We start from the raw sequence: 22,692 nt of genomic DNA, 5'->3' as shown, positions 1-22,692 counted from the left end.
GGGGACGGGTGAGGGTAAGGCTTCGGGGAAGGGTTAGGGTTAGGGTTCGGGCTAGGGTTAGGGTTAGGGGATGGGGACGGTTTATGGTACAGGTGACGGTACGTCAACAGTTTAGGGTGAGCGTACGTGTGAGGGCATGGGTTAGTGTTAGCGTATGGGTTAGGAATAGGGGACGGGTGAGGGTAAGGCTTCGGGGAAGGGTTAGGGTTAGGGTTCGGGCTAGGGTTAGGGTTAGGGGATGGGGACGGTTTATGGTACAGGTGACGGTACGTCAACAGTTTAGGGTGAGCGTACGTGTGAGGGCACGGGTTAGTGTTAGCCTACGGGTTAGGATTAGGAGACGGTTGAGGGTAAGGCTTTGGGGAAGGGTTAGGGTTAGGGTTAGGTAACGGGGATGGTTTACGGTACAAGTGAGGGTACGACAACGGTTTAGGGTGAGCGTACGTGTGAGTTCACGTGGTAGTGTTAGCGTACGGTTTAGGATTGGGGACGGGTGAGGGTTAGGCTCTGGGGAAGGGTTATTGTTAGGGTTCGGGCTGGGGTTGGGGTTAGGGGACGGGGACGGTTTAGGGTCTAGGTGAGGGTACGGCAACGGTTTAGGGTGAGCGTAAGTGTGAGTGCACGGGTTAGTGTTAGCGTACGGGTTAGGATTAGGGGACGGGTGAGGGTAAGGCTTCTGGGAAGGGTTAGGGTTAGGGTTCGGGCTAGGGTTAGGGTTAGGGGACGTGGACGGTTTAGGGTCCAGGTGAGGGTACGGCAACGGTTTAGGGTGAGCGTACGTGTGAGAGCATGGGTTAGTGTTAGCGTACGGGTTAGGATTAGGGGACGGGTGAGGGTAAGGCTTCGGGGAAGGGTTAGGGTTAGGGTTCGGGCTAGGGTTAGTGTTAGGGGACCGGGACGGTTTAGGGTCCAGGTGAGGGTACGACAACGGTTTAGGGTGAGCGTAGGTGTAAGGGCACGGGTTAGTGTTAGCGTACTGTTTAGGATTAGGGGACGGGTCAGCGTAAGGCTAAGGGGAAGGGTTAGGGTTAGCGTTCCGGCTAGGGTTAGGGTTAGGGGACGGGGACCGTTTAGGGTCCAGGTGAGGGAAAGGCAACGGTTTAGGGTGAGCGTACGTGTGAGGGCACGGGTTAGTGTTAGCGTACGGGTTAGGAATAGGGGACGGGTGAGGGTAAGGCTTCGGGGAAGCGTTAGGGTTAGGGTTCGAGCTAGGGTTAGGGTTAGGGGATGGGGACGGTTTATGGTACAAGTGAGGGTACGGCAACAGTTTAGGGTGAGCATACGTGTGAGGGCACGGGTTAGTGTTAGCGTACGGGTTAGGATTAGGGGATGGGTGAGGGTAAGGCTTCGTGGAAGGGTTAGTGTTAGGGTTCGGGCTAGGGTTAGGGTTAGGGGAAGGGGGCGGTTTAGGGTCCAGGTGAGGGTACAACAACGGTTTAGGGTGAGCGTACGTGTGAGGGCACGGGTTAGTGTTAGCCTACGGTTTAGGATTATGAGACGGGTGAGGGTAAGGCTTCGGGGAAGGGTTAGGGTTAGGGTTCGGGCTAGGGTTAGGGTTAGGGGACGTGGACGGTTTAGGGTCCAGTGAGGGTACGGTAACGGTTCAGGGTGAGCGTACGTGTGAGGGCACGGGTTAGTGTTAGCCTACGGGTTAGGATTATGGGACGGGTGAGGGTAAGGCTTCGGGGAAGGGTTAGGGTTAGGGTTCGGGCTAGGGTTAGGGTTAGGGGACGTGGACGGTTTAGGTTCCAGTGAGGGTACGGTAACGGCTTAGGGTGAGCGTACGTGTGAGAGCATGGGTTAGTGTTAGCGTACGGGTTAGGATTAGGGGACGGGTGAGGGTAAGGCTTCGGGAAGGGTTAGTGTTAGGGTTCGGGCTAGGGTTAGGGTTAGGGGACGGGGACGGTTTAGGGTCCAGGTGAGGGTCCGGCAACAGTTTAGGGTGAGCGTACGTGTGAGGGCACGGGTTAGTGTTCGCGTACGGGTTAGGATTAGGTGATTTGTGAGGGTAAGGCTTCGGGGAAGGGTTGGGGTTAGGGTTCGGGCTAGGGTTAGGGTTAGGGGACGGGGGCGGTTTAGGGTCCAGGTGAGGGTACAACAACGGTTTAGGGTGAGCGTACGTGTGAGGGCACGGGTTAGTGTTAGCGTACGGGTTACAATTAGGGGACGGGTGAGGGTAAGGCTTCGGGGAAGGGTTAGTGTTAGGGTTCGGGCCAGGGTTACGGTTAGAGGACGGGGACGGTTTAGGGTCCAGGTGAGGGTACGGCAACAGTTTAGGGTGAGCGTACGTGTGAGGGCACGGGTTAGTGTTAGCGTACGGGTTAGGATTAGGGGACGGGTGAGGGTAAGGCTTCGGGGAAGGGTTAGGGTTAGAGCTCGGGCTAGAGTTAGGGTTAGGGGACAGGGACGGTTTAGGGTCCAGGTGAGGGTACGACAACGGTTTTCGGTGAGCGTACGTGTGAGGGCACAGGTTAGTGTTAGCGTACGGGTTAGGATTAGGGGACGGGTGAGGGTAAGGCTTCTGGGAAGGGTTAGGGTTAGGGTTCAGGCTCTTGTTAGGGTTAGGGGACGTGGACGGTTTAGGGTCCAGGTGAGGGTACGGCAACGGTTTAGGGTGAGCGTACGTGTGAGGGCACGGGTTAGTGTTAGCGTACGGGTTAGGATTAGGGGACGGTTGAGGGTAAGGCTTCGGGGAAGGGTTAGGATTAGGGTTCGGGCTAGGGTTAGGGTTAGGGGACGGGGACGGTTTAGGGTCCAGGTGAGGGTACGGCAACGGTTTAGGGTGAGCGTACGTGTGAGACCATGGGTTAGTGTTAGCGTACGGGTTAGGATTAGGGGACGGGTGAGGGTAAGGCTTCGGGGAAGGGTTAGTGTTAGGGTTCGGGCTAGGGTTAGGGTTAGGGGACGGGGACGGTTTAGGGTCCAGGTGAGGGTACGGCAACGGTTTAGGGTGAGCGTACGTGTGAGGGCACGGGTTAGTGTTAGCGTACGGGTTAGGATTAGGGGACGGATGAGGGTAAGGCTTCGGGGAAGGGTTAGGGTTAGAGCTCGGACTACGGTTAGGGTTAGGGGACGGGGACGGTTTAGGGTCCAGGTGAGGGTACGAGAACGGTTTAGGGTGAGTGTACGTGTGAGGGCACGGGTTAGTGTTAGCGTACGGGTTAGGATTAGGAGACGGGTGAGGGTAAGGCTTCGGGGAAGGGTTAGGGTTAGGGTTCGGGCTAGGGTTAGGGTTAGGGGACGGGGACGGTTTAGGGTCCAGGTGAGGGTACGACAACGTTTTAGGGTGAGCGTACGTGTGAGGGCACGGGGTAGTGTTAGCGTACAGTTTAGCATTAGCGGACGGGTGAGGGTAAGGCTAAGGGGAAGGGTTAGGGTTAGTGTTCGGGCTAGGGTTAGGGTTAGTGGACGGGGACCGTTTAGGGTCCAGGAGAGGGAAAGGCAACGGTTTAGGGTGAGCGTACGTGTGAGGGCACGGGTTAGTGTTAGCATACGGGTTAGGAATAGGGGACGGGTGAGGGTAAGGCTTCGGGGAAGGGTTAGGGTTAGAGCTCGGGCTAGGGTTAGGGTTAGGGGACGGGGACGGTTTAGGGTCCAGGTGAGGGTACTACAACGGTTTAGGGTGAGCGTACGTGTGAGGGCACGGGTTAGTGTTAGCGTACAGTTTAGGTTTAGGGGACCGGTGAGGGTAAGGCTAAAGGGAAGGGTTAGGGTTAGCGTTCGGGCTAGGGTTAGGGTTAGGGGACGGGGACCGTTTAGGGTCCAGGTGAGGGAAAGGCAACGGTTTAGGGTGAGCGTACGTGTGAGGGCACGGGTTAGTGTTAGCGTACGGGTTAGGAATAGGGGACGTGTGAGGGTAAGGCTTCGGGGAAGCGTTAGGGTTAGGGTTCGGGCTAGGGTTAAGGTTAGGGGATGGGGACGGTTTATGGTACAGGTGAGGGTACGGCAACAGTTTAGGGTGAGCGTACGTGTGAGGGCACGTGTTAGTGTTAGCGTACGGGTTAGGATTATGGGATGGGTGAGGGTAAGGCTTCGGGGAAGGTTTAGGGTTAGGGTTCGGGCTAGGGTTAGGGTTAGGAGACGGGGGCGGTTTAGGGTGCAGGTGAGGGTTCAACAACGGTTTAGGGTGAGCGTATATGTGAGGGCACGGGTTAGTGTTAGCGTACGGGTTACTATTAGTGGACGGGTGAGGGTAAGGCTTCGGGGAAGGGTTAGTGTTAGGGTTCGGGCTAGGGTTAGGGTTAGGGTACGGGGACGGTTTAGGGTCCAGGTGAGGGTACGGCAACAGTTTAGGGTGAGCGTACGTGTGAGGGCACGGGTTAGTGTTAGCGTACGGGTTAGGATTAGGGGAAGGGTGAGGGTAAGGCTTCAGGGAAGGGTTAGGGTTAGAGCTCGGGCTAGGGTTAGGGTTAGGGGACGGGGACGGTTTAGGGTCTAGGTGAGGGTACGACAACGGTTTAGGGTGAGCGTACGTGTGAGGGCACGGGTTAGTGTTAGCCTACGGGTTAGGATTATGAGACGGGTGAGTGTAAAGCTTCGGGGAAGGGTTAGGGTTAGGGTTCGGGCTAGGGTTAGGGTTAGGGGACGTGGACGGTTTAGGGTCCAGTGAGGGTACGGTAACGGTTCAGGGTGAGAGTACGTGTGAGGGCACGGGTTAGTGTTAGCGTACGGGTTAGGATTAGGGGACGGGTGAGGGTAAGGCTTCGGGGAAAGTTTAGGATTAGGGTTTGGGCTAGGGTTAGGGGACGGGGACGGGGACGGTTTAGGGTCTAGGTGAGGGTACGGCAACGTTTTAGGGTGAGCGTAAGTGTGAGTGCACGGGTTATTGTTAGCGTACAGATTAGGATTATGGGATGGGTGAGGGTAAGGCTTCGGGGAGGGGTTGGGGTTAGAGTTCGGGCTAGGGTTAGGGTTAGGGAACGGGGACGGTTTAGGGTCCAGGTGAGGGTACAACAACAGTTTTGGGTGAGCGTACGTGTGAGGGCACAGGTTAGTGTTAGCGTACGGGTTAAGATTAGGGGACGGGTGAGGGTAAGGCTTCTGGGAAGGGTTAGGGTTAGGGTTCGGGCTAGGATTAGGGTTAGGGGACGTAGACGGTTTAGGGTCCAGGTGAGAGTACGGCAACGGTTTAGGGTGAGCGTACGTGTGAGGGCACGGGTTAGTGTTAGCGTACGGGTTAGGATTAGGGGACGGGTGAGGGTAAGGCTTCGGGGAAGGGTTAGGATTAGGGTTCGGGCTAGGGTTAGGGTTAGGGGACGTGGACGGTTTAGGGTCCAGTGAGGGTACGGTAAAGGCTCAGGGTGAGCGTACGTGTGAGGGCACGGGTTAGTGTTAGCGTACGGGTTAGGATTAGGGGACGGGTGAGGGTAAGGCTTCAGGGAAGGGTTAGTGTTAGGGTTCGGGCTAGGGTTAGGGTTAGGGTTAGGGGACGGGGACGGTTTAGGGTCCAGGTGAGGGTACGGCAACAGTTTAGGGTGAGCGTACGTGTGAGGGCACGGGTTAGTGTTAGCGTACGGGTTAGGATTAGGGGATGTGTGAGGGTAAGGCTTCGTGGAAGGGTTAGGGTTAGGTTTCGGGCTAGGGTTAGGGTTAGGGGACGGGGGCGGTTTAGGGTCCACGTGAGGGTACGACAACGGTTTAGGGTGAGCGTACGTGTGAGGGCACGGGTTTGTGTTAGCCTACGGGTTAGGATTATGAGACGGGTGAGGGTAAGGCTTCGGGGAAGGGTTAGGGTTAGGGTTCGGGCTAGGGTTAGGGTTAGGGGACGTGGACGGTTTAGGGTCCAGTGAGGGTACGGTAACGGTTCAGGGTGAGCGTACGTGTGAGGGCACGGGTTAGTGTTAGCGTACGGGTTAGGATTAGGGGACGGGTGAGGGTAAGGCTTCGGGGAAGGGTTAGGATTAGGGTTCGGGCTAGGGTTAGGGTTAGGGGATGGGGATGGTTTGTGGTACAGGTGACGGTACGTCAACACTTTAGGGTGAGCGTACGTGTGAGGGCACGGGTTAGTGTTAGCCTACGGGTTAGGATTAGGAGACGGTTGAGGGTAAGGCTTCGGGGAAGGGTTAGGGTTAGGGTTCGGGCTAGGGTTAGGGTTAGGGGACGGGGACGGTTTAGGGTCCAGGTGAGGGTACGGCAACGGTTTAGGGTGAGCGTACATGTGAGGGCACGGGTTAGTGTTAGCATACGGGTTAGGATTAGGGGACAGGTGAGGGTAAGGCTTCGGGGAAGGGTTAGGGTCAGGGCTCGGGCTACGTTTGGGTTAGGTAAAGGGGATGGTTTACGGTACAAGTGAGGGTACGACAACGGTTTAGGGTGAGCGTACGTGTGAGTGCACGGGTTAGTGTTAGCGTATGGTTTAGGATTATGGGACGGGTGAGGGTAAGGCTCTGGGGAAGGGTTATTGTTAGGGTTCGGGCTGGGATTGGGGTTAGGGGACGGGGACGGTTTAGGGTCTAGGTGAGGGTACGGCAACGGTTTAGGGTGAGCGTAAGTGTGAGTGCACGGGTTAGTGTTAGCGTACAGATTAGGATTATGGGATGGGTGAGGGTAAGGCTTCGGGGAGGGGTTAGGGTTAAAGTTCGGGCTAGGGTGAGGGTTAGGAGACGGGGACGATTTAGGGTCCAGGTGAGGGTACAACAACGGTTTTGGGTGAGCGTACGTGTGAGGGCACAGGTTACTGTTAGCGTACGGGTTAGGATTAGGGGACGGGTGAGGGTAAAGCTTCTGGGAAGGGTTAGGGTTAGGGTTCGGGCTAGGGTTAGGGTTAGGGGACGTGGACGGTTTAGGGTCCAGGTGAGGGTACGGCAACGGTTTAGGGTGAGCGTACGTGTGAGGGCACGGGTTAGTGTTAGCGTACGGGTTAGGATTAGGGTACGGGTGAGGGTAAGCCTTCGGGGAAGGGTTAGGGTTAGGGCTCGGGCTAGGGTTAGGGTTAGGGGACGGGGACGGTTTAGGATCCAAGTGAGGGTACGACAACGGTTTAGGGTGAGCGTACGTGTGAGGGCACGGGTTAGTGTTAGCGTACAGTTTAGGATTAGGGGACGGATGAGGGTAAGGCTTCGGGGAAGGGTTAGGGTTAGCGTTCAGGCTAGGGTTAGGGTTAGGGGACGGGGACGGTTTAGGGTCCAGGTGAGGGAAAGGCAACGGTTTAGGGTGAGCGTACGTGTGAGGGCACGGGATAGTGTTAGCGTACGGGTTAGGAATAGGGGACGGGTGAGGGTAAGGCTTCGGGGAAGGGTTAGGGTTAGGGTTCGGGCTAGGGTTAGGGTTAGGGGATGGGGACGGTTTATGGTACAGGTGACGGTACGTCAACAGTTTAGGGTGAGCGTACGTGTGAGGGCACGGGTTAGTGTTAGCGTACGGCTTAGGAATAGGGGACGGGTGAGGGTAAGGCTTCGGGGAAGGGTTAGGGTTAGGTTTAGGGTTAGGGCATGGGGACGGTTTATGGTACAGGTGACGGTACGTCAACAGTTTAGGGTGAGCGTACGTGTGAGGGCACGGGTTAGTGTTAGCCTACGGGTTAGGATTAGGAAACGGTTGAGGGTAAGGCTTCGGGGAAGGGTTAGGTTTAGGGTTCGGGCTAGGGTTAGGGTTAGGGGACGGGGACGGTTTAGGGTCCAGGTGAGGGTACGGCAACGGTTTAGGGTGAGCGTACATGTGAGGGCATGGGTTAGTGTTAGCATACGGGTTAGGATTAGGGGACAGGTGAGGGTAAGGCTTCGGGGAAGGGTTAGGGTCAGAGCTCGGCCTAGGGTTAGGGTTAGGTAACGGGGATGGTTTACGGTACAAGTGAGGGTACGACAACGGTTTAGGGTGAGCGTACGTGTGAGTGCACGGGTTAGTGTTAGCGTACGGGTTAGGATTTGGGGACGGGTGAGGGTAAGGCTTCGGGGAAGGGTTAGGGTTAGAGCTCGGGCTAGTGTTACGGTTAGGGGACGGGGACGGTTTAGGGTCCAGGTGAGGGTACGACAACGGTTTAGGGTGAGTGTACGTGTGAGGGCACGGGTTAGTGTTAGCGTACGGGTTAGGATTAGAAGACGGGTGAGGGTAAGGCTTCGGGGAAGGGTTAGGGTTAGGCTTCGGGCTAGGGTTAGGGTTAGGGGACGGGGACTGTTTAGGGTCCAGGTGAGGGTACGGCAACGGTTTAGGGTGAGCGTACGTGTGAGGGCACGGGTTAGTGTTAGCGTACGGGTTAGGATTAGGGTACGGGTGAGGGTAAGCCTTCGGGGAAGGGTTAGGGTTAGGGCTCGGGCTAGGGTTAGGGTTAGGGGTCGGGGACGGTTTAGGGTCCAGGTGAGGGTACGACAACGGTTTAGGGTGAGCGTACGTGTGAGGGCACGGGTTAGTGTTAGCGTACAGTTTAGGATTAGGGGACGGATGAGGGTAAGGCTTCAGGGAAGGGTTAGGGTTAGCGTTCGGGCTAGGGTTAGGGTTAGGGGACGGGGACGGTTTAGGGTCCAGATGAGGGAAAGGCAACGGTTTAGGGTGAGCGTACGTGTGAGGGCACGGGTTAGTGTTAGCGTACGGGTTAGGAATAGGGGATGGGTGAGGGTAAGGCTTTTGTGAAGGGTTAGGGTTAGGGTTCGGGCTAGGGTTAGGTTTAGGGGATGGGGACGGTTTATGGTACAGGTGACGGTACGTCAACAGTTTAGGGTGAGCGTACGTGTGAGGGCACGGGTTAGTGTTAGCCTACGGGTTAGGATTAGGAGACGGTTGAGGATAAGGCTTCGGGGAAGGGTTAGGGTTAGGGTTCGGGCTAGGGTTAGGGTTAGGGGACAGGGACGGTTTAGGGTCCAGGTGAGGGTACGGCAACGGTTTAGGGTGAGCGTACATGTGAGGGCACGGGTTAGTGTTAGCATACGGGTTAGGATTAGGGGACAGGCGATGGTAAGGCTTCGGGTAAGTGTTAGGGTCAGGGCTCGGGCTAGGGTTAGGGTTAGGCAACGGGGATGGTTTACGGTACAAGTGAGGGTACGACAACGGTTTAGGGTGAGCGTACGTGTGAGTGCACGGGTTAGTGTTAGCGTACGGTTTAGGATTAGGGGACGGGTGAGGGTAAGGCTCTGGGGAAGGGTTATTGTTAGGGTTCGGGCTGGGGTTGGGGTTAGGGGACGGGGACGGTTTAGGGTCTAGGTGAGGGTACGGCAACGGTTTAGGGTGAGCGTAAGTGTGAGTGCACGGGTTAGTGTTAGCGTACAGATTAGGATTATGGGATGGGTGAGGGTAAGGCTTCGGGGAGGGGTTAGGGTTAGAGTTCGGGCTAGGGTTAGGGTTAGGGGACGGGGACGGTTTAGGGTCCAGGTGAGGGTACAACAACGGTTTTGGGTGAGCGTACGTGTGAGGGCACAGGTTACTGTTAGCGTACGGGTTAGGATTAGGGGACGGGTGAGGGTAAGGCTTCTGGGAAGGGTTAGGGTTAGGGTTTGGGCTAGGGTTAGGGTTAGGGGACGTGGACTGTTTAGGGTCCAGGTGAGGGTACGGCAACGGTTTAGGGTGAGCGTACGTGTGAGGGCACGGGTTAGTGTTAGCGTACGGGTTAGGATTAGGGGACGGGTGAGGGTAAGGCTTCGGAGAAGGGTTAGGATTAGGGTTCGGGCTAGGGTTTGGGTTAGGGGACGGGGACGGTTTAGGGTCCCGGTGAGGGTACGGCAACGGTTTAGGGTGAGCGTACGTGTGAGAGCATGGGTTAGTGTTAGCGTACGGGTTAGGATTAGGGGACGGGTGAGGGTAAGGCTTCGGGGAAGGGTTAGTGTTAGGGTTCGGGCTAGGGTTAGGGTTAGGGGACGGAGACGGTTTAGGGTCCAGTTGAGGGTACGGCAACAGTTTAGGGTGAGCGTACGTGTGAGGGCACGGGTTAGTGTTAGCGTACGGGTTAGGATTAGGGGATGGGTGAGGGTAAGGCTTCGTGGAAGCGTTAGGGTTAGGGTTCGGGCTAGGTTTAGGGTTAGGGGACGGGGGCGGTTTAGGGTCCAGGTGAGGGTACAACAACGGTTTAGGGTGAGCATACGTGTGAGGGCACGGATTAGTGTTAGCGTACGGGTTAGTATTAGAGGACGGGTAAGAGTAAGGCTTCAGGAAAGGGTTAGTGTTAGCGTTCGCGCTAGGGTTAGGTTTAGGGGACGGGGACGGTTTAGGGTCTAGATGAGGGTACGACTACGGTTTAGGGTGAGCGTACGTGTGAGGGCACGGGTTAGTGTTAGCGTACGGGTTAGGATTAGGGGACGGGTGAGGGTAAGGCTTCGGGGAAGGGTTAGGATTAGGGTTCGGGCTAGGGTTAGGGTTAGGGGACGGGGACGGTTTAGGGTGAGCGTAAGTGTGAGTGCACGGGTTAGTGTTAGCGTACAGATTAGCATTATGGGATGGGTGAGGGTAAGACTTCGGGGAGTGGTTAGGGTTAGAGTTCGGGCTAGGGTTAGGGTTAGGGGACGGGGACGGTTTAGGGTCCAGGTGAGGGTACGTCAACAGTTTAGGGTGAGCGTACGTGTGAGAGCATGGGTTAGTGTTACCGTACGGGTTAGGATTAGGGGACGGGTGAGGGTAAGGCTTCGGGGAAGGGTTAGGATTAGGGTTCGGACTAGGGTTAGGGTTAGGGCACGGGGACGGTTTAGGGTCCAGGTGAGGGTACGACAACGGTTTTGGGTGAACGTACGTGTGAGGGCACAGGTTACTGTTAGCGTACGGGTTAGGATTAGGGGACGGGTGAGGGTAAGGCTTCTGGGAAGGGTTAGGGTTAGGGTTCGGGCTAGGGTTAGGGTTAGGGGACGTGGACGGTTTAGGGTCCAGGTGAGGGTACGGGAACGGTTTAGGGTGAGCGTACGTGTGAGGGCACGGGTTAGTGTTAGCGTACGGGTTAGGATTAGGGGACGGGTGAGGGTAAGGCTTCGGGGAAGGGTTAGGATTAGGGTTCGGGCTAGGGTTAGGGTTAGGAGACGGGGACGGTTTAGGGTCCAGGTGAGGGTACGGCAACGGTTTAGGGTGAGCGTACGTGTGAGAGCATGGGTTAGTGTTAGCGTACGGCTTAGGATTAGGGGACGGGTGAGGGTAAGGCTTCGGGGAAGGGTTAGTGTTAGGGTTCGGGCTAGGGTTAGGGTTAGGGGACGGGGGCGGTTTAGGGTCCAGGTGAGGGTACAACAACGGTTTAGGGTGAGCGTACGTGTGAGGGCACGGGTTAGTGTTAGCGTACGGGTTAGTATTAGAGGACGGGTAAGAGTAAGGCTTCGGGAAAGGGTTAGTGTTAGCGTTCGCGCTAGGGTTAGGTTTAGGGGACGGGGACGGTTTAGGGTCCAGGTGAGCGTACGACAACGGTTTAGGGTGAGCGTACGTGTGAGGGCACGGGTTAGTGTTAGCCTACGGGTTAGGATTATGAGACGGGTGAGGGTAAGGCTTCGGAGAATGGTTAGGGTTACGGTTCGGGCTAGGGTTAGGGTTAGGGGACGTGGACGGTTTAGGGTCCAGTGAGGGTACGGTAACGGTTCAGGGTGAGCGTACGTGTGAGGGCACGGGTTAGTGTTAGCGTACGGGTTAGGATTAGGGGACGGGTGAGGGTAAGGCTTCGGGGAAGGGTTAGGATTAGGGTTTGGGCTAGGGTTAGGGTTAGGGGACGGGGACGGTTTAGGGTCCAGGTGAGGGTACAACAACGGTTTAGGGTGAGCGTACGTGGGAGGGCACGGGTTAGTGTTAGCGTACGGGTTAGGATTAGGGGACGGGTGAGGGTAAGGCTTCGGGGAAGGGTTAGGATTAGGGTTTGGGCTAGGGTTAGGGTTAGGGGACGGGGACGGTTTAGGGTCCAGGTGAGGGTACGGCAACGGTTTAGGGTGAGCGTACGTGTGAGGGCATGGGTTAGTGTTAGCGTACGGGTTAGGATTAGGGGACGGGTGAGGGTAAGGCTTCGGGGAAGGGTTAGTGTTAGGGTTCGGGCTAGGGTTAGGGTTAGGGGACGGGGACGGTTTAGGGTCCAGTTGAGGGTACGGCAACAGTTTAGGGTGAGCGTACGTGTGAGGGCACGGGTTAGTGTTAGCGTACGGGTTAGGATTAGGGGACAGGTGAGGGTAAGGCTTCGGGGAAGGGTTAGGGTTAGAGCTCGGGCTAGGGTTAGGGTTAGGGGACGGGGACGGTTTAGGGTCCAGGTGAGGGTACGACAACGGTTTAGGGTGAGTGTACGTGTGAGGGCACGGGTTAGTGTTAGCGTACGGGTTAGGATTAGGAGACGGGTGAGGGTAAGGCTTCGGGGAAGGGTTAGGGTTAGGGTTCGGGCTAGGGTTAGGGTTAGGGGACTGGGACCGTTCAGGGTCCAGGTGAGGGTACGGCAACGGTTTAGGGTGAGCGTACGTGTGAGGGCACGGGTTAGTGTTAGCGTACGGGTTAGGATTAGGGTACGGGTGAGGGTAAGCCTTCGGGGAAGGGTTAGGGTTAAGGCTCGGGCTAGGGTTAGGGTTAGGGGACGGGGACGGTTTAGGATCCAGGTGAGGGTACGACAACTGTTTAGGGTGAGCGTACGTGTGAGGGCACGGGTTAGTGTTAGCGTACAGTTTAGGATTAGGGGACGGATGAGGGTAAGGCTTCGGGGAAGGGTTACGGTTAGCGTTCGGGCTAGGGTTAGCGTTAGGGGACGGGGACGGTTTAGGGTCCAGGTGAGGGAAAGGCAACGGTTTAGGGTGAGCGTACGTGTGAGGGCACGGGTTAGTGTTAGCGTACGGGTTAGGAATAGGGGACGGGTGAGGGTAAGGCTTCGGGGAAGGTTTAGGGTTAGGGTTCGGGCTAGGGTTAGGGTTAGGGGATGGGGACGGTTTATGGTACAGGTGACGGTACGTCAACAGTTTAGGGTGAGCGTACGTGTGAGGGCACGGGTTAGTGTTAGCGTATGGGTTAGGAATAGGGGACGGGTGAGGGTAAGGCTTCGGGGAAGGGTTAGGGTTAGGGTTAGGGTTAGGGGATGGGGACGGTTTATTGTACAGGTGACGGTACGTCAACAGTTTAGGGTGAGCGTACGTGTGAGGGCACGGGTTAGTGTTAGCCTACGGGTTAGAATTAGGAGACGGTTGAGGGTAAGGCTTAGGGGAAGGGTTAGGGTTAGGGTTCGGCCTAGGGTTAGGGTTAGGGGACGGGGACGGTTTAGGGTCCAGGTGAGGGTACGGCAACGGTTTAGGGTGAGCGTACATGTGAGGGCACGGGTTAGTGTTAGCATACGGGTTAGGATTAGGGGACAGGTGAGGGTAAGGCTTCGGGGAAGGGTTAGGCTCAGGGCTCGGTCTAGGGTTAGGGTTAGGTAACGGGGATGGTTTACGGTACAAGTGAGGGTACGACAACGGTTTAGGGTGAGCGTACGTGTGAGGGCACGGGTTAGTGTTAGCGTACGGGTTAGGATTAGGGGACGGGTGAGGGTAAGGCTTCGGGGAAGGGTTAGGATTAGGGTTCGGGCTAGGGTTAGGGTTAGGGGACGGGGACGGTTTAGGGTCCAGGTGAGGGTACGGCAACGGTTTAGGGTAAGCGTACGTGTGAGAGCATGGGTTAGTGTTAGCGTACGGCTTAGGATTAGGGGACGGGTGAGGGTAAGGCTTCGATGAAGGGTTAGTGTTAGGGTTCGGGCTAGGGTTAGGGTTAGGGGACGGGGACGGTTTAGGGTCCAGGTGAGGGTACGGCAACAGTTTAGGGTGAGCGTACGTGTGAGGGCACGGGTTAGTGTCAGCGTACGGGTTAGGATTAGGGGATGGGTGAGGGTAAGGGTTCGTGGAAGGGTTAGGGTTAGGGTTCGGGCTAGGTTTAGGGTTAGGGGACGGGGGCGGTTTAGGGTCCAGGTGATGGTACAACAACGGTTTAGGGTGAGCGTACGTGTGAGGGCACGGATTAGTGTTAGCGTACGGGTTAGTATTAGAGGACGGGTAAGAGTAAGGCTTCGGGAAAGGGTTAGTGTTAGCGTTCGCGCTAGGGTTAGGTTTAGGGGACGGGGACGGTTTAGGGTCCAGGTGAGGGTACGGCAACGGTTTAGGGTGAGCGTACATGTGAGGGCACGGGTTAGTGTTAGCATACGCGTTAGGATTAGGGGACAGGTGAGGGTAAGGCTTCGGGGAAGGGTTAGTGTCAGGGCTCGGGCTAGGGTTAGGGTTAGGTAACGGGGATGTTTTACGGTACAAGTGAGGGTACGACAACGGTTTAGGGTGAGCGTACGTGTGAGTGCACGGGTTAGTGTTAGCGTACGGTTTAGAATTAGGGGACGGGTGAGGGTAAGGCTCTGGGGAAGGGTTATTGTTAGGGTTCGGGCTGGGGTTGGGGTTAGGGGACGGGGACGGTTTAGGGTCTAGGTGAGGGTATGGCAACGGTTTAGGGTGAGCGTAAGTGTGAGTGCACGGGTTAGTGTTAGCGTACAGATTAGGATTATGGGATGCGTGAGGGTAAGGCTTCGGGGAGGGGTTAGGGTTAGAGTTCGGGCTAGGGTTAGGGTTAGGGGACGGGGACGGTTTATGGTACAGGTGACGGTACGTCAACAGTTTAGGGTGAGCGTACGTGTGAGGGCACGGGTTAGTGTTAGCGTACGGCTTAGGAATAGGGGACGGGTGAGGGTAAGGCTTCGGGGAAGGGTTAGGGTTAGGTTTAGGGTTAGGGCATGGGGACGGTTTATGGTACAGGTGACGGTACGTCAACAGTTTAGGGTGAGCGTACGTGTGAGGGCACGGGTTAGTGTTAGCCTACGGGTTAGGATTAGGAAACGGTTGAGGGTAAGGCTTCGGGGAAGGGTTAGGTTTAGGGTTCGGGCTAGGGTTAGGGTTAGGGGACGGGGACGGTTTAGGGTCCAGGTGAGGGTACGGCAACGGTTTAGGGTGAGCGTACATGTGAGGGCATGGGTTAGTGTTAGCATACGGGTTAGGATTAGGGGACAGGTGAGGGTAAGGCTTCGGGGAAGGGTTAGGGTCAGAGCTCGGCCTAGGGTTAGGGTTAGGTAACGGGGATGGTTTACGGTACAAGTGAGGGTACGACAACGGTTTAGGGTGAGCGTACGTGTGAGTGCACGGGTTAGTGTTAGCGTACGGGTTAGGATTTGGGGACGGGTGAGGGTAAGGCTTCGGGGAAGGGTTAGGGTTAGAGCTCGGGCTAGTGTTACGGTTAGGGGACGGGGACGGTTTAGGGTCCAGGTGAGGGTACGACAACGGTTTAGGGTGAGTGTACGTGTGAGGGCACGGGTTAGTGTTAGCGTACGGGTTAGGATTAGAAGACGGGTGAGGGTAAGGCTTCGGGGAAGGGTTAGGGTTAGGCTTCGGGCTAGGGTTAGGGTTAGGGGACGGGGACTGTTTAGGGTCCAGGTGAGGGTACGGCAACGGTTTAGGGTGAGCGTACGTGTGAGGGCACGGGTTAGTGTTAGCGTACGGGTTAGGATTAGGGTACGGGTGAGGGTAAGCCTTCGGGGAAGGGTTAGGGTTAGGGCTCGGGCTAGGGTTAGGGTTAGGGGTCGGGGACGGTTTAGGGTCCAGGTGAGGGTACGACAACGGTTTAGGGTGAGCGTACGTGTGAGGGCACGGGTTAGTGTTAGCGTACAGTTTAGGATTAGGGGACGGATGAGGGTAAGGCTTCAGGGAAGGGTTAGGGTTAGCGTTCGGGCTAGGGTTAGGGTTAGGGGACGGGGACGGTTTAGGGTCCAGATGAGGGAAAGGCAACGGTTTAGGGTGAGCGTACGTGTGAGGGCACGGGTTAGTGTTAGCGTACGGGTTAGGAATAGGGGATGGGTGAGGGTAAGGCTTTTGTGAAGGGTTAGGGTTAGGGTTCGGGCTAGGGTTAGGTTTAGGGGATGGGGACGGTTTATGGTACAGGTGACGGTACGTCAACAGTTTAGGGTGAGCGTACGTGTGAGGGCACGGGTTAGTGTTAGCCTACGGGTTAGGATTAGGAGACGGTTGAGGATAAGGCTTCGGGGAAGGGTTAGGGTTAGGGTTCGGGCTAGGGTTAGGGTTAGGGGACAGGGACGGTTTAGGGTCCAGGTGAGGGTACGGCAACGGTTTAGGGTGAGCGTACATGTGAGGGCACGGGTTAGTGTTAGCATACGGGTTAGGATTAGGGGACAGGCGATGGTAAGGCTTCGGGTAAGTGTTAGGGTCAGGGCTCGGGCTAGGGTTAGGGTTAGGCAACGGGGATGGTTTACGGTACAAGTGAGGGTACGACAACGGTTTAGGGTGAGCGTACGTGTGAGTGCACGGGTTAGTGTTAGCGTACGGTTTAGGATTAGGGGACGGGTGAGGGTAAGGCTCTGGGGAAGGGTTATTGTTAGGGTTCGGGCTGGGGTTGGGGTTAGGGGACGGGGACGGTTTAGGGTCTAGGTGAGGGTACGGCAACGGTTTAGGGTGAGCGTAAGTGTGAGTGCACGGGTTAGTGTTAGCGTACAGATTAGGATTATGGGATGGGTGAGGGTAAGGCTTCGGGGAGGGGTTAGGGTTAGAGTTCGGGCTAGGGTTAGGGTTAGGGGACGGGGACGGTTTAGGGTCCAGGTGAGGGTACAACAACGGTTTTGGGTGAGCGTACGTGTGAGGGCACAGGTTACTGTTAGCGTACGGGTTAGGATTAGGGGACGGGTGAGGGTAAGGCTTCTGGGAAGGGTTAGGGTTAGGGTTTGGGCTAGGGTTAGGGTTAGGGGACGTGGACTGTTTAGGGTCCAGGTGAGGGTACGGCAACGGTTTAGGGTGAGCGTACGTGTGAGGGCACGGGTTAGTGTTAGCGTACGGGTTAGGATTAGGGGACGGGTGAGGGTAAGGCTTCGGAGAAGGGTTAGGATTAGGGTTCGGGCTAGGGTTTGGGTTAGGGGACGGGGACGGTTTAGGGTCCCGGTGAGGGTACGGCAACGGTTTAGGGTGAGCGTACGTGTGAGAGCATGGGTTAGTGTTAGCGTACGGGTTAGGATTAGGGGACGGGTGAGGGTAAGGCTTCGGGGAAGGGTTAGTGTTAGGGTTCGGGCTAGGGTTAGGGTTAGGGGACGGAGACGGTTTAGGGTCCAGTTGAGGGTACGGCAACAGTTTAGGGTGAGCGTACGTGTGAGGGCACGGGTTAGTGTTAGCGTACGGGTTAGGATTAGGGGATGGGTGAGGGTAAGGCTTCGTGGAAGCGTTAGGGTTAGGGTTCGGGCTAGGTTTAGGGTTAGGGGACGGGGGCGGTTTAGGGTCCAGGTGAGGGTACAACAACGGTTTAGGGTGAGCATACGTGTGAGGGCACGGATTAGTGTTAGCGTACGGGTTAGTATTAGAGGACGGGTAAGAGTAAGGCTTCAGGAAAGGGTTAGTGTTAGCGTTCGCGCTAGGGTTAGGTTTAGGGGACGGGGACGGTTTAGGGTCTAGATGAGGGTACGACTACGGTTTAGGGTGAGCGTACGTGTGAGGGCACGGGTTAGTGTTAGCGTACGGGTTAGGATTAGGGGACGGGTGAGGGTAAGGCTTCGGGGAAGGGTTAGGATTAGGGTTCGGGCTAGGGTTAGGGTTAGGGGACGGGGACGGTTTAGGGTGAGCGTAAGTGTGAGTGCACGGGTTAGTGTTAGCGTACAGATTAGCATTATGGGATGGGTGAGGGTAAGACTTCGGGGAGTGGTTAGGGTTAGAGTTCGGGCTAGGGTTAGGGTTAGGGGACGGGGACGGTTTAGGGTCCAGGTGAGGGTACGTCAACAGTTTAGGGTGAGCGTACGTGTGAGAGCATGGGTTAGTGTTAGCGTACGGGTTAGGATTAGGGGACGGGTGAGGGTAAGGCTTCGGGGAAGGGTTAGGATTAGGGTTCGGACTAGGGTTAGGGTTAGGGCACGGGGACGGTTTAGGGTCCAGGTGAGGGTACGACAACGGTTTTGGGTGAGCGTACGTGTGAGGGCACAGGTTACTGTTAGCGTACGGGTTAGGATTAGGGGACGGGTGAGGGTAAGGCTTCTGGGAAGGGTTAGGGTTAGGGTTCGGGCTAGGGTTAGGGTTAGGGGACGTGGACGGTTTAGGGTCCAGGTGAGGGTACGGGAACGGTTTAGGGTGAGCGTACGTGTGAGGGCACGGGTTAGTGTTAGCGTACGGGTTAGGATTAGGGGACGGGTGAGGGTAAGGCTTCGGGGAAGGGTTAGGATTAGGGTTCGGGCTAGGGTTAGGGTTAGGAGACGGGGACGGTTTAGGGTCCAGGTGAGGGTACGGCAACGGTTTAGGGTGAGCGTACGTGTGAGAGCATGGGTTAGTGTTAGCGTACGGCTTAGGATTAGGGGACGGGTGAGGGTAAGGCTTCGGGGAAGGGTTAGTGTTAGGGTTCGGGCTAGGGTTAGGGTTAGGGGACGGGGGCGGTTTAGGGTCCAGGTGAGGGTACAACAACGGTTTAGGGTGAGCGTACGTGTGAGGGCACGGGTTAGTGTTAGCGTACGGGTTAGTATTAGAGGACGGGTAAGAGTAAGGCTTCGGGAAAGGGTTAGTGTTAGCGTTCGCGCTAGGGTTAGGTTTAGGGGACGGGGACGGTTTAGGGTCCAGGTGAGCGTACGACAACGGTTTAGGGTGAGCGTACGTGTGAGGGCACGGGTTAGTGTTAGCCTACGGGTTAGGATTATGAGACGGGTGAGGGTAAGGCTTCGGAGAATGGTTAGGGTTACGGTTCGGGCTAGGGTTAGGGTTAGGGGACGTGGACGGTTTAGGGTCCAGTGAGGGTACGGTAACGGTTCAGGGTGAGCGTACGTGTGAGGGCACGGGTTAGTGTTAGCGTACGGGTTAGGATTAGGGGACGGGTGAGGGTAAGGCTTCGGGGAAGGGTTAGGATTAGGGTTTGGGCTAGGGTTAGGGTTAGGGGACGGGGACGGTTTAGGGTCCAGGTGAGGGTACAACAACGGTTTAGGGTGAGCGTACGTGGGAGGGCACGGGTTAGTGTTAGCGTACGGGTTAGGATTAGGGGACGGGTGAGGGTAAGGCTTCGGGGAAGGGTTAGGATTAGGGTTTGGGCTAGGGTTAGGGTTAGGGGACGGGGACGGTTTAGGGTCCAGGTGAGGGTACGGCAACGGTTTAGGGTGAGCGTACGTGTGAGGGCATGGGTTAGTGTTAGCGTACGGGTTAGGATTAGGGGACGGGTGAGGGTAAGGCTTCGGGGAAGGGTTAGTGTTAGGGTTCGGGCTAGGGTTAGGGTTAGGGGACGGGGACGGTTTAGGGTCCAGTTGAGGGTACGGCAACAGTTTAGGGTGAGCGTACGTGTGAGGGCACGGGTTAGTGTTAGCGTACGGGTTAGGATTAGGGGACAGGTGAGGGTAAGGCTTCGGGGAAGGGTTAGGGTTAGAGCTCGGGCTAGGGTTAGGGTTAGGGGACGGGGACGGTTTAGGGTCCAGGTGAGGGTACGACAACGGTTTAGGGTGAGTGTACGTGTGAGGGCACGGGTTAGTGTTAGCGTACGGGTTAGGATTAGGAGACGGGTGAGGGTAAGGCTTCGGGGAAGGGTTAGGGTTAGGGTTCGGGCTAGGGTTAGGGTTAGGGGACTGGGACCGTTCAGGGTCCAGGTGAGGGTACGGCAACGGTTTAGGGTGAGCGTACGTGTGAGGGCACGGGTTAGTGTTAGCGTACGGGTTAGGATTAGGGTACGGGTGAGGGTAAGCCTTCGGGGAAGGGTTAGGGTTAAGGCTCGGGCTAGGGTTAGGGTTAGGGGACGGGGACGGTTTAGGATCCAGGTGAGGGTACGACAACTGTTTAGGGTGAGCGTACGTGTGAGGGCACGGGTTAGTGTTAGCGTACAGTTTAGGATTAGGGGACGGATGAGGGTAAGGCTTCGGGGAAGGGTTACGGTTAGCGTTCGGGCTAGGGTTAGCGTTAGGGGACGGGGACGGTTTAGGGTCCAGGTGAGGGAAAGGCAACGGTTTAGGGTGAGCGTACGTGTGAGGGCACGGGTTAGTGTTAGCGTACGGGTTAGGAATAGGGGACGGGTGAGGGTAAGGCTTCGGGGAAGGTTTAGGGTTAGGGTTCGGGCTAGGGTTAGGGTTAGGGGATGGGGACGGTTTATGGTACAGGTGACGGTACGTCAACAGTTTAGGGTGAGCGTACGTGTGAGGGCACGGGTTAGTGTTAGCGTATGGGTTAGGAATAGGGGACGGGTGAGGGTAAGGCTTCGGGGAAGGGTTAGGGTTAGGGTTAGGGTTAGGGGATGGGGACGGTTTATTGTACAGGTGACGGTACGTCAACAGTTTAGGGTGAGCGTACGTGTGAGGGCACGGGTTAGTGTTAGCCTACGGGTTAGAATTAGGAGACGGTTGAGGGTAAGGCTTAGGGGAAGGGTTAGGGTTAGGGTTCGGCCTAGGGTTAGGGTTAGGGGACGGGGACGGTTTAGGGTCCAGGTGAGGGTACGGCAACGGTTTAGGGTGAGCGTACATGTGAGGGCACGGGTTAGTGTTAGCATACGGGTTAGGATTAGGGGACAGGTGAGGGTAAGGCTTCGGGGAAGGGTTAGGCTCAGGGCTCGGTCTAGGGTTAGGGTTAGGTAACGGGGATGGTTTACGGTACAAGTGAGGGTACGACAACGGTTTAGGGTGAGCGTACGTGTGAGGGCACGGGTTAGTGTTAGCGTACGGGTTAGGATTAGGGGACGGGTGAGGGTAAGGCTTCGGGGAAGGGTTAGGATTAGGGTTCGGGCTAGGGTTAGGGTTAGGGGACGGGGACGGTTTAGGGTCCAGGTGAGGGTACGGCAACGGTTTAGGGTAAGCGTACGTGTGAGAGCATGGGTTAGTGTTAGCATACGGCTTAGGATTAGGGGACGGGTGAGGGTAAGGCTTCGATGAAGGGTTAGTGTTAGGGTTCGGGCTAGGGTTAGGGTTAGGGGACGGGGACGGTTTAGGGTCCAGGTGAGGGTACGGCAACAGTTTAGGGTGAGCGTACGTGTGAGGGCACGGGTTAGTGTCAGCGTACGGGTTAGGATTAGGGGATGGGTGAGGGTAAGGGTTCGTGGAAGGGTTAGGGTTAGGGTTCGGGCTAGGTTTAGGGTTAGGGGACGGGGGCGGTTTAGGGTCCAGGTGATGGTACAACAACGGTTTAGGGTGAGCGTACGTGTGAGGGCACGGATTAGTGTTAGCGTACGGGTTAGTATTAGAGGACGGGTAAGAGTAAGGCTTCGGGAAAGGGTTAGTGTTAGCGTTCGCGCTAGGGTTAGGTTTAGGGGACGGGGACGGTTTAGGGTCCAGGTGAGGGTACGGCAACGGTTTAGGGTGAGCGTACATGTGAGGGCACGGGTTAGTGTTAGCATACGCGTTAGGATTAGGGGACAGGTGAGGGTAAGGCTTCGGGGAAGGGTTAGTGTCAGGGCTCGGGCTAGGGTTAGGGTTAGGTAACGGGGATGTTTTACGGTACAAGTGAGGGTACGACAACGGTTTAGGGTGAGCGTACGTGTGAGTGCACGGGTTAGTGTTAGCGTACGGTTTAGAATTAGGGGACGGGTGAGGGTAAGGCTCTGGGGAAGGGTTATTGTTAGGGTTCGGGCTGGGGTTGGGGTTAGGGGACGGGGACGGTTTAGGGTCTAGGTGAGGGTATGGCAACGGTTTAGGGTGAGCGTAAGTGTGAGTGCACGGGTTAGTGTTAGCGTACAGATTAGGATTATGGGATGCGTGAGGGTAAGGCTTCGGGGAGGGGTTAGGGTTAGAGTTCGGGCTAGGGTTAGGGTTAGGGGACGGGGACGGTTTAGGGTCCAGGTGAGGGTACAACAACGGTTTTGGGTGAGCGTACGTGTGAGGGCACAGGTTAGTGTTACCGTACGGGTTAGGATTAGGGGACGGGTGAGGATAAGGCTTCTGGGAACGGTTAGGGTTAGGGTTCGGGCTAGGGTTAGGGTTAGGGGACGTGGACGGTTTAGGGTCCAGGTGAGGGTACGGCAACGGTTTAGGGTGAGCGTACGTGTGAGGGCACGGGTTAGTGTTAGCGTACGGGTTAGGATTAGGGGACGGGTGAGGGTAAGGCTTCGGGGAAGGGTTAGGTTTAGGGTTCGGGCTAGGGTTAGGGTTAGGGGACGGGGACCGTTTAGGGTCCAGGTGAGGGTACGGCAACGGTTTAGGGTGAGCGTATGTGTGAGGGCACGGGTTAGTGTTAGCGTACGGGTTAGGATTAGGGTACGGGTGAGGGTAAGCCTTCGGGGAAGGGTTAGGGTTAGGGCTCGGGCTAGGGTTAGGGTTAGGGGACGGGGACGGTTTAGGGTCCAGGTGAGGGTACGACAACAGTTTAGGGTGAGCGTACGTGTGAGGGCACGGGTTAGTGTTAGCGTACAGTTTAGGATTAGGGGACGGATGAGGGTAAGGCTTCAGGGAAGGGTTAGGGTTAGCGTTCGGGCTAGGGTTAGGGTTAGGGGACGGGGACGGTTTAGGGCCCAGGTGAGGGAAAGGCAACGGTTTAGGGTGAGCGTACGTGTGAGGGCACGGGTTAGTGTTAGCGTACGGGTTAGGAATAGGGGACGGGTGAGGGTAAGGCTTCGGGGAAGGGTTAGGGTTAGGGTTCGGGCTAGGGTTAGGGTTAGGGGATGGGGACGGTTTATGGTACAGGTGACGGTACGTCAACAGTTTAGGGTGAGCGTACGTGTGAGGGCACGGGTTAGTGTTAGCGTACGGGTTAGGAATAGGGGACGGGTCAGGGTAAGGCTTCGGGGAAGGGTTAGGGTTAGGGTTCGGGCTAGGGTTAGGGTTAGGGGATGGGGCCGGTTTATGGTACAGGTGACGGTACGTCAACAGTTTAGGGTGAGCGTACGTGTGAGGGCACGGGT

The sequence above is a fragment of the Leucopleurus acutus genome, assembly GCF_964270905.1.
Source record: "Leucopleurus acutus genome assembly, chromosome: 16".
NCBI lineage: Eukaryota > Metazoa > Chordata > Mammalia > Artiodactyla > Delphinidae > Leucopleurus > Leucopleurus acutus.
This window is presented reverse-complemented; position numbering follows the sequence as displayed.